Genomic DNA, 16,063 nt, shown 5'->3' on the forward strand with positions numbered 1-16,063 from the left:
CCTAGGCACTCATATGATCTCATTTAGATCTTGCCCATGCTCTTGTTGTAGGTATTACTAACCCATTGCACAGATGCAAAGGCTATGATTTCTCCAAGTTTCCACAACTTATTTTGTCTGCTAGACTCCTGGGTTTCACTGTAGCTTCACCTCACCATTAGGATTAGATCTCTAAAATTTTTAAACTGGAATTTACTTTAAAAATAGTTTCTTCTAACTATTTAGTTAGATTTAGTTGTATACCTGTATATACACGAAGCACACAGCACACATGTGAGTCATGCAGACTGCATAGCGGGGTTGGCCTGTGTGGCATCTCATAGGTGTTTGTTCATCTAGGCATTATGTTCACATCATTCCTCAGATCAGAGCTCCATGTCATGACCATCCCCACAGTCAGTCCCTGGCCTGGGTGAGGCTGAGCTGCTGTAGAGAAGCTCTCCTCCTAGTGATCTGAGCTCTGAGAGGCTGACGGTGCAGTCAGCGCTCTGGATGGATGGATGCTCACACTTCAGGTAAAGATGCAGCTCTAGCCGCAGCTCCCCGAGCTCTTTCCAGATGAGCTGAGGTGCTTGCTCCTTGGCCTGGGCCCGTGGGCTGCTGCCACCCCGTTGCAGCCCTCAGTGGCAGTGGTTACAAGTTGATCAGCCTCCTGACAGCTCTCTGCTTGCATGGTTCGCCTGTCTGCCTGGCATGAATGGAGGGGGTGTTAACCAAACGCTTGGGGGATGGACACTGAGGACCTACCATAGCACACTGCACATGTCATTGAGGGATGGAAAGAGACTGTAGCCAGATGCAACTCTATTCAGTAAGTTTGGAGCTTCTGTTCAGGTGGGAGATAGGTGGGAGAGAGGTAAGCTTCTGTTTAGGGGGAGAGAGGCTAGCAAAGGGGCCAGGGCAATGCCCTGTTTTCATTTCAGTGTGGAGAATATCAGACAGCATAGGATCAGTCTCATTTATGCCTTCATTCTTCCCACATTTATTTATTAAGTCCCTACTGTATGCTGGCCAGCCACAGCATGAGGCTCTGGGGTCATAATGATGAGCTTAGAGACTGTCTCTTGGTACTTCTGTTGTCTTGAAGGAGTCAGTCAGTTTAACCAGCAGGGACAGTGACATTAGATAAGTGTCTGTCTGGTTTGGAGGTTGGCAGGGGTGGGAAGGTGGGCAGAGATTGCCTCCCTGGAGAAGGAGGAGCTTGAGCTCCACCTATGAGAGGCTGCGTGAGAAGCGCACTGGGGGAGGGCTGAGTGAGCAGCTCACAGGGTGGACTGAATTGTGTCCCCTGCCCCAAATTCGTGTGTTGAAGTAGATCTCAGAATGTGACTGTGTTCAGAGATAGGCCCTTCAAGGAGATAATTAAGGTTAAATGAGGTCATGAGGGTGGGACACTAAGCTGATGTGACTGGTATCCTTATGAGAAGAGGAAGGGCCACCAAGGGTGTGTGTGTACAGAGGAAAGGCTGCTTGAGGACGGAGTGAGAAGGCGGCCATCTACCAGCTGGAGAGGGAAGCCTCAGGAGAATGCATACCTGCTGATACTTGGATTGTGGACGTCAAGCCTCCAGAACTGTGAGAAAGCAAATTTCTGCTGTTTAAGCCACCCAGTCCATAGTATTTTGCTGTGGCGGCCCTAGCAGACACTAGCCCACAGAGAGAGAGAGTTGGCTGAAGGCATTTTACTTTAAACAGCCCAGACTGTAAGCTCCCTGAGGGCAGATGCTACTTCAGTTCCCCAGCATCCAACTCGGTGCCTGATGCCTGGCAGGTCTTCAGCAAATATTTGTTGAGTGAGAAAATCCATGGATGCAAAGGATGAGGACAGAAAATGGAGACGCTGGACTTGCCATGTGGACAGTTGAGATGTTGTCCTATAGGCCCTGAGAAACCACTGGGGGTATCAGAATGAGGGGATGCCCAGAATGTGGTTCTGGGGAAGATTCTGGAATAAACCGGGGTGGCTAGGAAGGGGCGAGAGTAGTAACGCAGGCAACAGAGCCTGGAATCAAAGAGACCAGAGAGAGGACCCCCATAGTGGTCCAGGCATTTGTAATAAGCTTCTGTTCCAGGGCTAAGACAAAAGGAAAGCAGAAATGAGCAGATGTAAGACATAGAATCTGAGGAGCAGAAACTGGCCAGCAACTGGATATGGCTGACTCATGTGCCAGGTGGCACGAGTCCCAGGAGTCTCCGAGGTTCAGAACCTCCCCCTGTACCTATTAGAATGCGGTCCGGTAGCCCAGGGGTATGTTCGCTCCTGACTGATGTTCCTGGGGTGCACCATGGTCTTTTGCCCTGGTCATAGCAGAGCAGACACTGTCCCCATTTGGTGGATGAGGTAAGTGAGGCATGGACAGGCAAAGTGACCGGCCGCGTGTCACACACCTTGTCAATAACTAGATGGCAGTGAAGATCCCTACTCTCTTTACCATCAGTTAGGATCACTTTCTGGGGAATAAAGCTGCCTTCCTCAATCAGCAGAAATTAATATTGATATTTTGTTATTTTGGCTTAATTTTCAATGGGGGAGAAGATGGCCTCTTAGGGACCCTACTTTAAAGACTGAAAAAGTTATTTTCGGTCCTAAAGGTGCTAGTAGCTCAGTTGTGTCTGATTCTTTGAGGTCCCATGGATTGTTGCCCCCCAGGCTCCTCGGTCCTTGGAATTTTCCTGGCAAGAATGCTGGAGTGGGTTGCCGTTTCCTACTCCAGGGGATCTTCCTGACTCAGGGATTGAACCCAATCTCCTGAGTCTCCTGCATTGGCGGGTGGAGTCCTTACCGCAGGTGCCACCTGGGAAGCAGGTAGAAGTTGACCAATAACATGGGCACCTCAGAGGTGGCCTATCCCCATTTGTTTGAAAGATATACATAAATTACTCAAGTATAGCTCTGCACTAAGTGAAATGAATTGACATTGGCCTTCCAGCTCTGTCCCAACTTGCTTCCAGAAACCAAATTACTGCATCCTCAGCACAAAAGAGGGCTGAAATTTACTAAGTGCCAAGCAGTGCCAACTCTCCAGCCGGCATCCTGTGTAGGGTTGCATATTTGTTAAAGCCTTTTACTTACCTGATCTCTTTAGACTTTACCTTTTCCCCTTGGTCTGCACTGTTTGATCGTGCATTCCTGTCTTGAACTGTGTAGAGTGTGGTTGTATACTGGAGGGAGAGAGTGTCAGCATCATCGAGGCTATTTGGCGTCTGTTAAGAACGCAACTTTGGAACCTTATTACTTTGGATAATTTATTTATCTTTTCTGGCCTCTACTTCTTCATCTAGAAAATTAGGATGAATAATAAAACCTTTGGTGAGGATTATGAGATATAATGTACTTGAAGTATTTAATCCAGTACTTAGTACACAGTTAAGCATTAAATGGTATCTATTATAATTCTTACATTTCCCTTCCCTGGCTTGGAAGAATTCTGTAAGTAGCATATTTGGGGAATAAAATGGTAGGGGGGTTGGGTGACTGCTGCTAATTCATGTGAGTTTCTTTTTCTGGTTAACTGAAGGTCATATAAGATTATTTCTAATTTAAACTTTGTTACTGCAAGTCTTCCTCAAAGAAAGTCTGCTTTTATGCTTTAGAAGCACAGTCAACGAAAACAGCCAAGTCTTCCTTCATGTAGCAATCTTCAGGAACTTTGTTAACCTCATCATTCTGTATCTTAATTGACAATTTACAGGACTCTATTATGTAATTGCTGCTGCTCAGATGCTCAGTCCTGTCCAACTCTTTGTGACCCCATGAACTGTAGCCCACCAGGCTCCTCTGTCCATGGGATTCTCCAGTCAAGAATACTAGAGTGGGGTGCCATTTCCTTCTCTGGGGAATCTTCCTGACCCAGGGATCGAACCCATGTCTCTTATGTCTCCTGCTTTGGCAGGTGAATTCTTTACCACGAGTGCCACTTGGGAAGCGCCTGTTATATAGTAGATGAGGCTAAACCTTTTGTGTGATTCCAACATCCCCCCCGACCACAAGTTGAATTTTTGCTTGAATATGTTTTATGAGTTTCATTTATTACACTTTGTAGCATCCCCTAAAACTGCAGTACCAGGGAAAAAAATCTGGTTACCTGGAGGTGAATTCCAATTAATCAATGCTTTCCAAATCTTGTCCTAGATGAGATTTACTTTGCTTCTAAAGCTTAGATCAGATTCCTCCATGTCTGCAGTTTGAATCAAAATACTGACATCTCTGACTCCTATCCTCAGGGCATTAATTTTTAATCTTCCTTCTCTTTGGGATAATTAGAAAGAGATGTGGGGGTTGGGGAGAGAAAAGAGAAGAGATGCAGTTGGCAGAGCAGGAGTGGATTTTTTTTTTTTTAATAATGCAGCCTTTTCTGGGAAGAGGGAACATCTGAAATGTTGCATCTGCATTCCCAGTTTGCTTGAGGAAGATAAAGCAAGGGTTGGGATTGGGGCTGTGGCTGATAGAGCCAGATCAGGGTGGTTCCTGATGTGGGAATGGGAGGTCATTTGGGGAAGGAGCCAGAGTTGTGTAACTGTATGTGTCAGCGAGGAAGGTCGAGAAATCCACTTGGGTGTATGTGGGGATTTCTCTCTTGGCTAAGCTGAGTAAATACAGACAAGGTTACTTAAAGCCTTGTCTATTTCCTGCATCTGTGCTCCTTGGACCTCTGAGAATCACAGGGGGATGTGAAGGACAGGAGCCAGAACCTTGATTACAACTAGCAAGATCTTATGTCCTTCATCTCTTGTGAAGCTGTCACAGAGGTACCAGTCTGGACACCTGGGAACAGGGTACCTTTTTGCTTACAATCCAAGCTTTTTGCTAGCTTCTTACATAATTGAGTTAGGTTCCTTCAGCAATAACCCCTCCCTTCAAAAAGTGAAGGGATGGAGGCTCCCCCAGACTGCATGGTTCTGTTTAAAATATATTTCTCTCCTTTTCCACTGATATCATTAAAAAAGGCAATAAGCAAAAGTCCTCAATGACATGGGCAAATCTTCATGGGAAAATGGCATGTTCTGAAAAGAACGAACAATTATTGTTGTTGTATCTTGTACACCTCCTCGTGTGAACTTCCAATCAATAGCTGAAAGTCTCTTCACCAACCATTTGGTTTCTTGTTAATCCTGAGATTCCTAACTCATTCCACATTGTTTGGCACGTAGTTGATGATCAGTGTGTATTTGTTGAGTGAATGAATGAGAGTCAACATTCTGAATGGGTGGAGGGTTGAAAGAGAGAATTGGGTCTGTCCTCTGACACTCTGAGCTACACTCTTGGTAGCATCAAGCAGTAGCACCTTAGAAAGGAAGGTTTAATCGTCTTTGATTTTGTGATGGGAGAAAGAATGCCTGGGAGGACTGCTTGGAGCTGCACATCCTGCACGTGTACATCTTTGTATATGTGGGGTTTCTTAGCTTTGAAGACCCCGTTTTTTGTTTTTGTTTATTTTAAAACTGTGAATCTATTATTTCCCTACCTGCCCTGGCAGAGATGTGCCTTTTTCCTATGAGTTTCCATGGGTCCATGTGATGGGTAACCTGGAAGTTTCCTTCACTGATGTCTAAATGAGCTGGTCATTTAAAGGTGAGACAGTAGTGGAGATGTACCCAAAACGGGATGTACTAAATAAGTCAGTGCAAAATGTGCCCTTATGTGTTGTAGCACAACAGGAGAGATGAGGGCAAGGAAGAGGAGTCAAGGAAAGACAGTGTCCTGTCAGAGCCCGTGAAATGTTCTGCAATGGAGATAAACGATGTAGCCATTGACTAGAAATGGGAGAAGCTGCTTTTTTATTTATTTCTTAAGTTTATTTTTAATTGGAGGACAATTGCTTTACAACATTGTATTGGTTTCTGCCATACAACAAGGTGAATCAGCTGTAAGTATATATACATCCCCTCCCTCCTCCTCCCCTCCCCTCCCCACCCCACCCCTCGAGGTTGTCACAGAGTACCGCCTTGAGCTGTCTGTGTTATATAGCAGCTTCCCATTGGCTATCTATTTTACACGTGGTTATGTCTATGTTTCAGTGCTACTCTTTCGGTTCATCCCACCCTCTCCTTCCCGCACTGTGTACAAGTCTTCTCTCTATGTCTGCATCTGAGGGAAGCTTCTTAATATCTCTGAGCTTCCCTTCCTCATCTATAAAGTGTGGGTACTGGTTATTTACACCTTGTAGAGTTCTATTAAGAGAAATAATGTATGTCAAGTACTTAGCACAATACCTGGTGTACTGAATTGGTGCTGATCAAAAGTGAGCTTTCTTTTACCTGTCTCTGAGCTCACATTACGGAGAAGGCAATGGCACCCCACTCCAGTACTCTTGCCTGGAAAATCCCATGGATGGAGGAGCCTGGTAGGTTGCAGTCCATGGGGTCGCTAAGAGTCGGACACGACTGAGTGACTTCACTTTCACTTTTCACTTTCATGCATTGGAGGAGGAAATGGCAACCCACTCTAGTGTTCTTGCCTGGAGAATCCCAGGGACGGCAGGGCCTGGTGGGCTGCCGTCTCTGGGGTCGCACAGAGTCGGACACGACTGAAGCGACTTAGCAACAGCAGTAGCAGCAGCAGAGCTCATGTTAAGCCATGAGAAACTGCACTTTGTTTATGAGGTATTAGTGGGTCTACTTTGGGACCACTCTCCCTTATCTACAAAAGCATGAGGAAAAGTCACACCGTGGAGAGGGCTTGGGCGACAACAATCCCAGTTCATCGCCTGGTGTGGCAGCTGTGACTGGGAGAGTCCTGTCCTTCCTTGGGCCTCAGCTCCTGCTGGATTTGTACGAAGTTCTTTGACTCCTTGGTCTGGCCTTTTGCTAGTATTTGGCACTGGAGTGGCTGTAGGAGGGGATCTTCTGGTTGGAAGGCTGGGCAGAGTTCTCAGCTGTAAAGCATCTTCGTCCCTGGCAGCCTTCCATCATCCAGGGGCCATTGCACCAAGCCCAGGGAACCAACTCGCTGTGCCGATTGAAATCGAGGGCGCTTGGAAACAGGAGCCCTGGGTGCGTTTGTGCTCTTCTCTCGTGGCCGTCAGTCACTTGGCAGGGCCCGGGCAGGACTGTGAGGAGGGAAACGGCAAATAGCAGTTGCAGTTTGCATTACTAGAAGAACAACATGAAGCCCTTTCCTACAATAATTGAAAAAAATCCAATTTCTGCCCATGTCCCTGGAGTATCTTCCTATACAGATTCCTATGGAGTCCCCAAATCTTATTATCAACACAACTGAGGAGGCAGAAGGGATTTGCCTGCTGGAGTAAGGTTGAGAGGAGAATCCCTAGGCCTCCAGAATGGTGCCTGGAGATCCTAGATCTCAGTGAATTTAAGCGGGATGAAGTGGAGGTAATGGGGAAAGACATAGTGAGTGCAATGCGGATGCCTGACACGGAGGTGGCCTGGGTAGAGAAGTGACTGCTGGGATCTGGTGGTGCTGGGATTTTAGTGCCTTGTCATCTTAGGTAGCACTGTTCCCACTTTACAGATAGGGAAATAAAGACTTGGAGAAGTTAGTAGCTTTCTCATGGTTCTAACAGCTGGAAACAATAGCCCCTATGTCTTGAAGCCAACTCTGCATGACTTCAAAGCCTATGCCCTTTTTCATCAGGTACCGTTATCAGACTCTGATATACTACTGACTTGATTTCTGCTATATTATTATTATTGCTCCATATCTGTTTTAAAATTGACTCACTTAAAAAGATTAGCCTTGTCACAAGAATATTATCAATAAAATTCCAGGTTTGATGTGCTACTTATTTTTTTTTCTGATTACTCATTAAAACAAAATCGTGGGTATAAAGCTTTAAAAAATGTTATTGATGTACTATAAAATATACCTGTGGTATATACAGGCCTCAGTTTGAAAACACTTCCCTGTACATCAGTAACAATATGACAACAGCAATAACCTTGACTAATTACTGAATATTTACCATATGCCAACCCCTCTACAAAGCAATATAGTAGGTAGAACCTGGGTTCAGTAGTCAAACCTGGTTTTAAAACTGTAATCTGCCACTTCCTTGATGTGTGACCTTCAGCAACTTGTTATCTTCTATGTGCCTTGGTTTCCTCATCTATAAAATGGGAATAATAATATATAATAATAATATTATAATAATATAATATATAATTATATAATAATTATAATTATTATAATAATTATAACATCTACCTTCTAGAACATTAAACACTGAACATTAGACAAGTGAGTAACAGATAAGTGCCTTGACATATTAAGTGCTATGTTAAGTATTAGCTATTATTCATCCATTCACTCATTTGATGATTAATTATTGTTTGAGCATGTTCTGTATACTGGATATCATCCTATAATCTTTATAATAGTCTGATGTTGGTATTAGCTACATTTTATAGATGAAAAAAGCTTAGGTTGAGCAGTTTCCCCAAAGTTCCCAGCCTAAAATGTGATGAAACTGAAATTCAAATCCAGGTATGTCTGAAGCTCGACTGCTATGAATTTTACAGAACCCTTCTGAACACAAAATGTGTGTATTCTGTGTGTTTGTATGTGTTTTCCACATAGACCAATTTTTCAACAGCAGCTGGGTGTCCTACAATGCAATTCAATTAGATTCTGACACTATCTACCTGGAGTGTCAGATCCCACAAGTTAAGGACTCAGTCCCATAAACCTGCTCCCCGCTCAGATGCCAAGTGCAAGTCCAGACCACCTGTACTTCTGACCCACTACCTGCTCCTTGGGATTTGCTAGAATGGAAGCTAAGAAAAGAATTTACTTACTATTACTGGTTTATTATAAAGGATACAACAACCAAATGAAAGACCATATGGCACGTGGAGCTTCTTTGCCCTCTCTGGGCATGCCACTCTCCTGGCACCTCAATGTGTTTGCCAACTCTGAATCTCCCTGTACCCCTTAACTTAAGAGCTTTTAGCGGAAGATCCATTGTGTGGGCATGATTGATTAGATCTTTGGCCATTGGTGATTAACTCAATTTCCAACCCCTCTCCCCTCCCTGGAGGTCAGAGGATGTGGGTAGTGGGGCTGAAAGTTCCAATCCTCTAATCACAGTCGGTTCCTCTGGCAACCAGCCCCAATCCTAAAGCCCCCATTGAGAGTCCTCTCATTAGCATAAACTCTGGAAAAACAGAAGACCAGGCTCTCCTCTCACCCCTATTACTCAGGAAATTCCAAGGATTTTAGCTCTGTGCGAGAACTGGAGATGAAGACTAAATATGTATTTGTTAATATGTCACAGTATCACAGAAGCCAGAGTTGGTCCTCTTATCTACTCTGCCGTTACTGCCTCCCCATGAAAGGAAGACTCACTTCCTGACAGAGGGATGCCCGCCCACTTATTTCTCAGACATGTGGTCAGACTTTATCCTCTTGGGCCAACGGAACCTCCTCGGCTGGTTTTTGGAAAGCAGCCAATGTCGCCCTGTCTGTCCATCTTCTAACTTTGACTCTAGTTACGTGGGATGAGTCTTCAGCTCCCGTTAACCTGTGTGGCATCTCTGTGTCCCCTACAGTGTCGGTCCAGAGCCCCAGAGACCCTGCAGGCAGTGGGCAGTCATTCAGCACACGTTAGAATGTGGGACTGCAAGGCAGGCGGCACAGGGACCCGGAGCCGGCAGATGCCACCGTAGCAGCAGCAGCGGCAACAGCCTTTGTACACAAGCATCTTGTTTTCCAAGGTGCAGGAGTCAAGGACCTGTCTCCCATCATACAAAATAATGGTGGTTTGCATTCTAGATGTCTTTGCGGAGTTCCTTTCCTTAGAGAACTTTAGAAAATGGCGATTGCTTATTACTGTTTGTGAATTTGTTCACTACGCAAAGCTTGGTTTTCCCACACGATGTTTTGACTTTTGTCATTTTCTACCTTCCATAGGAAGACCTCTGGGCCAAATGTTATCGTTAAGGGCCGCTGAGCTTCATTCTGAGGGTACCTCTCCCTCTTTGGACGAGGATGAGCTAGAAATAATGATCCTATCTGCTGTAGTTTTGCAGGTATGTTGAGAGCCTAAGTTGCATGTATATTGGATGAGAGAATGGGGAGACAATGGCTTGTGTCTGGGCTGTCTCAGCCAGGACTAGCTGTCCTCCCAGAAACTGCCAGTGTCTGTCCATCTTCACCTTATTCTCCCCTTTCCTCCAACTGGCCAGCCTGGACCACTCTTCAAGACTGATTCTTCCATTCCTATCCAGTTGAAACCTTCCCTATCTCTTCTCTCTTCTTCCTTCTTCTCTGGTTCTTTTAAACTCTTTCTCTCTCTGTTTCCTGCCTGGTACACTATAATTTTCATTGACTCGCATATGAGTGAAGAGCATGAGCTGTGGAGTTGAAGGATGAAGCTCCCAGCTCTGTGACTTTCAGAAAATCCCTTCCCCTCTCTGTCCCCTTCATTGTTCAAAGGGGAAAATAGTAGCTGCTCTATCCTGGTCGTCTTATGAGGATTAATGACATAATACAAGTAGAAAGTATTAGTCACTCGGTCATGTCTGACTCTTTGTGACCCCATGGACTGTAGCCCACCAGGCTCCTCTGGCCATGGAATTCTGTAGGAAAGAATACTGAAGTGGGTTGCCATTTCCTTCTCCAAGTGGATGGTGACTATTCTGTGAATACTGTCAGAGAACAGGGCTAGTGGCAGCAATGGTGCTGTGTTCCTAATTAGAGTATAAGATGCTAGAGGCCGGAGACTGAGTCCTGAGTTTGTTTTTTATCCTCTAGAGTGGATCGTGGTGCCACAGTCATAGAAGCACTCCATAAATACCCAGGGGATTCAAGGAGGGTTCATGCTTTCTCCTCTGTCTGCTTTATTAGAATTATATTTAAGTACCCTTCGTGTTTGGCCGGTCCTTAGACCCATTTTATAGGGTGTGTGTCAGTGATTAAATAAAGGGTTATTTCATAACTGTTTATTTGCCTAAAGTGAAACTCCCTCAGTCAAACCTTGTCCTTTTATGACTCCTGCTCTTGGTGGACTAATATGGTGAGGAGCGGAAGCCCCACGGGACAGCCACCCTTGCTCTTTTAGTGTGAAGTGAAAGCTGGTCTGACTCTAGAAACAGCCAGAGAGGAAGAATTAGGACGAGCTCTGAGAATGGGAAGTCCTGTGGGAGATGTCAATAGCCAAAATTATCTCTCATTTCAGCAGCCGCTTAAAAGAACCCCACCTGGCCCCTTCCCCAGGGGGGTGACCTCTCCTCTGAGCCGGCAGCATGAACCAGGCGGGGGCAGGCGGGGGCAGCCATCAGGGGTCAGGTTACTGGTGGGCATGACGTCAGGGCAGCTCCTCGGAGCCCATGCTGGCCTGGTGGGGAGGGCGCAGCTGCGCCCAGCGTACCCTCCCCACCCTCCTCGGAGCCAGGCTCTGTGTGTCTGAGTCTGAAGCTCTGTGTAGATGGAGGGAGAAAGCCAGGGCTGCTTTTCCAGCTCAGTCCTCTGGGCACGGTCCCCTTTCTGCAACTTTCCCTGCAAGGCCTGTTTGCCGAGGAGGGGAGCCAGGACCCTCTAGATAGGCAAGGATACAGGTGTTTGGGTTGAGAGAAGGCTCCAAGTCCCTGGGCTGGGCCTGTGGAGCTGCCAGTGGTGGATGGGAAGCAGAGGGATGTCCTGGGAAGAACTGGGTCTGCAATCAACTCCCAGAGGAAATTTTGTTTCCAGCCCTTACGACGGGACCATTGGAAAATTGTTTCTCCTCTCTGACCGTTGGCTCCTTGTCTGTACAATGGAAAGGATAACGCTTTTCAGGAGTATTTTCCCTCTTTGGAAAAGAGAACATTGAGACTGCGGATGTGTAGTGAGAACTTAATATATGGCAGCTCTCTGCTACCTTCCTCCCCATCTCACCACTCCCAAATATTAGACAGCTAGCTAGATTCTCATAGCTGCCCTGTAAGTTGCTGCTAGAATACTCCAGTGCTAACTCAGATCAACTCTTCACTTTTTGTGTGGATGGGCCCCCATCTAGATAGAGCAGATTTTTTAATATCTGGGTTGATCATCCCTTTGATACCCGAATCTTTAAATCCAGAGTCATCATGGTTCAGAGAAGGAGACTGAGGCCCAGAGTTGTCAGACCCAGAGAGGCAGAACCAGGCCCCGGCCCTCAACTGAGGTTGTACAGCATTTGTTATCTCCTGCCCTTCAGGGTCTTCTCATAGCCTCTGAGCATTCACACGCACTCTTGCCTCTGCCAAGAACAATGGCTGCATTGACTGTGCCGAACTGTTAGTCTTCCTTGAAGATTCAGGTCAGAAGTCACCTCCTCTGAGAAGTTTCCCCTCAGCCCCACCTCCTGGCTGGTATGGGGACCCCTCCTCTGTGCTTTCAGAGCCCCTGGAGCAGACCTCTGAGGTGGGCTTCTCATACTCCATTGTGGAGTATGATGTCCTATCTCTCTCCCCTACGTGACAATGAGCTTTTCAAAGATTTAGGTCAGGTCTCACTCATTCTTGTATTTCTGCTGTTATGTCAGTCATCTTGTAGATGCTCTGAGATGACCTCTTCGTGCCATGAATGAATGGGTGAATGAACAGTTAGCAAGGAGATAGGGAGGTGCTCATGGCTGTAGAATTTCCAGAAAGATTCCCACTGGCTCTGTTACACGAGATGGCAGACCCCAGCCCTTTTGCAGGTAGACACTTCTCTGGGATGCTCTCCTTCCCAGTGGCCCAGAGTGCAGCCACCCATTACCTGAGCTGTATGTCCATCCTTGCGGTTCCCAAGGACCAGAAACTCTTCCAAAATGAGGCCCAGAGAAGCTGCTATTTAGGGTCTTTCTTTCAGACACCCCCTGCAGCTTTCTTGTGACTGTCCTTGGCCGACATCTTCACAGAGGCTGAATTCCCAGAAGATGTATTAAAGGAGACATCACTATATTGCCCTCCAGAGCTTAGTGTAAATAACCCTGGTGTGCATTCATTCATCCACTCATGCATTCATTCAATGCCTTCCTCCTTCCATTAGAGCATATAGTCAGAAAGTGACTGCATATGACTTTATCACTCACCCAGCTCCAATGTCACTCAGAGCAGTCAATTAGATTTTTCCCAAAGGCCAGATTTGGGGGTCAGGAGGGCAGGCTGATGGAGCATTGACAAGTACTCTGATGTCAGCTTTAAAATATGCAATAGACTCCTGAGGTCATACGCCCCCTCCCCCACTTATACACATGTCCCCAACATCATCCAGTAGCAGGTTTGGAGATACATCTGCTCCCTTCTCTTCCCCAGGGCAGGGAACAGCCCGCTAGACCCAGAGTCCCTGCAGGATCTGAACTCCTTAGTGGTGGCCACATTGATTTTGCTCTCATGCAGACACAAACAAGCAAACTTCTTTCTGGCCTCCCTGTTCATCTCTGGGTGAAGTCAAGAAACCTGGGGGACATTGAATGGGACCAAGCACCCCCATGATTATCAGGAAGTGGACAGTGCATGTGTGTGACTGTCGGAAGAGTCATTTCACTATTTGAGTCTTCTTTTTCTCACCTGTATGAAGAGGCTGTAATCTCAGCCCTTTCTCTCTCATATGCTTGTTGTGAGGATTAAATGAGGTCATGTTTGGGAAAATGAAAACAGCTAACAGCTAATGTTCCTTGGGTATATCCCAGATACTTTTATAGTCTCCATTTTATAAATAAAGGACCCAGAGACTAGGGAAGTTAAGTGCTTTGCTAAATGTCACAGAGTAAATAAGTGAGTTCAGTTCAGTCGCTCAGTCGTGTCCGAGAGCCTGGTATTTGTCATCTGTCTGACCCCAGAGTCTAAGCTTTTCATCACCGTATCATATACTGTTTCAGATTTGAGCTGTGTGACATCAGACAAGGGACTTCCCTCTCTGGTCTTCTGCGGTACCAACTGAAAATGAGAGACTTGGCATGGATTAATGCTAAGGTCCCTTTCAGCTCCAAATTCCTGGTTGTATTTTAATAAAGGATACATACACCCACCGCCTGACAGCACTTCCTTCCTCCAAGTTTGGTCTTCTTTGAACATGGGACGACTTGACCATTTGCAGCCTCTAGCTGAGAGAGCGTGCTGGAGAAGCAGGCAGATTGTCACGCACATCTAAATAGCAGAGCCGAGCCTGCCTAAGTGGGAAATGGATGTTGTAATACAAAGGCAGTTACCCGGGTCCTTGGAGGTTTCAGCAGGATGTAATTATGGTTCTTTAAAAAAAGGCTCGCATATGTTTTTGAGCAAACTTAACAGATGCCCGGATGTCATGTCTACTCTTTAGGGAGTCTAGGATGACTGATTTTCTTCAGCAAGTTTGCATAGCACATGGGAACAACCCATTGCAAATCAGTTCCTAGGGTGCAACTTAATGAAAGCTTTCATTGGTGATTCAGATTAGTAATCTAAAAAACTTAATAGAAGGACCACAACTTCATCACTGCCTGATCTACGCTATGTTTGATAAACTAGATGGATAGTCCTCTCTGAAGTTAGAGCTTGATGGGATTCCTTTAAAAAGAAATCCTTAGCCATGCCTGTTGATAGGGATTGAGGGCTAAAATGCTGTGTGCTTCATTTCTGATTCATCATCCTTTGCAAACTTCCGTGACTTCCTTAGAGATTTTCTTTGAGCTGTGTGCTATAGGGAGACCTCCTGGATGGTTTGCTACTACTTTGTTGTAAAATTAAATGCACATTGAGAATCAGTGTCCAGTTAAGGCAGTTTGGGTGCCATGTCTGTACCCCAGCACCCTCTATCTGGAAAAGTCTTTTGGAAACATATGTCCTCCTGAGGCTGTTGAGAATATTGAGCAACTGCATAAGGAAATGGAAAGATAATAAGCCTAGTTTCCTTTGGTGGGCACCTTGACATCTCTTTTCTTGCTGGAGCTCTAACCTGTCTGATACATTTCCAACTGAATTTTCCAAACCAAGTGACTCTTGTTCCTAAGACCTGGTTGCAGGCTTCTGGATTCAGTTCTCTGTACTGGCTGCCTCGGGGCCAAGAAGTCTTCCTCTTAATAAGAGTTGAAGACAGTTGAAGATGGAAGCCTTGCACATGTCTGGTTTGGGCAGAATGTCAGCCTTTCAGTTGTCTACAACTATTCATAACCCTCCATAATTTCATAGCCATCGATTTCTGTTCCTCCCTTGCATGCTCTCATTGGCCTGTTGCCCACATCCCGTGATTGTGCCAGTCACCCCCATGACCTTTCCTTTGCTGAGTCTGATTAGTAATGTACTCAACACATTTCCCTGTTACATCAAATACCAATTTGGCCTGAATGGGTGAAAGAATGGCTAATGAGGAGATGGTTAAGTCTTCTTATTGGAGAAACCTTTGCACTGAGCTGGTGTTGGGAGGTGGGGGAAGAAGGGTAGATGCCTTGTAACATTTTGCTCAGCATGTTTTTCTCAAACTCTGCAGCAGAGTCTGATTCTAATCACCCAGATGCATCGGTTTCCTGTGCAGGAGAGGGTGTGTCACCTGATACTGGGGGACTCTGAGCAGTAAAAGGCCTCATATGACACAGCTTTGTGGCAGGTGTTTGCACACTCCTAAAATGTTTCTGCTAAATATTTTGGACTGAGAGGAGAGTAATTACAACATGGAGTAGAATACTTATTTAGGCAGGAGGGAGGAAGGGAGGAGTAAACCATCCAGAAGTCCCATCTTTCTGCAACTTTCTTTGTGTCCTGAAATGGCCTGGGTGTGTGCTCAGTCGGAGGATGGACTTGGGTAACCGCCAAGGAGAGCATGGCGCCCGCGCTCCTGGCTCCCCACCACGGACAGATACAGCACTTGGAGTTGTTTCAAAGGCCAGGTTTGCCGACAGTTAATGTTAAGGGGACCTGCGCCAGCGATGTGGCTTCCAAGCTGTATGACAGCAGACAGCTGGGCTTTCCAGCTCTGAGTTTTGGAAAGATTCCATGATTCTCTGGGAAGAGGCATCTCCTTGAGATGCCAGTAGCCTCATAGAACGTCAGAGGTAGATGTTCCTTGAGACCATCTATTTCATGCCCCCATTTTACAGAGATGGAAAAACTTGGGCATCACAAGTAGATGGTTAACCTCTATAAGTCTTGCCATCAATGGGAAAGAATTGCAGAAAGGTGAGAG

General features: G+C 45.9%; 1 long non-coding RNA gene across 1 annotated transcript; it reads left to right on the forward strand.

Annotated features, from left to right (window-relative positions):
* The first annotated feature begins 9,568 nt into the window (after window positions 1-9,568).
* LOC129653813 (uncharacterized) lies at window positions 9,569-13,915 on the forward strand. Its single transcript, XR_008715215.1, has 3 exons — window positions 9,569-9,714; window positions 9,869-9,987; window positions 13,785-13,915. It is a non-coding gene; the product is annotated as an uncharacterized LOC129653813 (long non-coding RNA).
* Window positions 13,916-16,063: the final 2,148 nt, after the last annotated feature.

The sequence above is a fragment of the Bubalus kerabau genome, chromosome 5 (genome assembly GCF_029407905.1).
Source record: "Bubalus kerabau isolate K-KA32 ecotype Philippines breed swamp buffalo chromosome 5, PCC_UOA_SB_1v2, whole genome shotgun sequence".
Taxonomy (NCBI): Eukaryota; Metazoa; Chordata; class Mammalia; order Artiodactyla; family Bovidae; genus Bubalus; species Bubalus kerabau.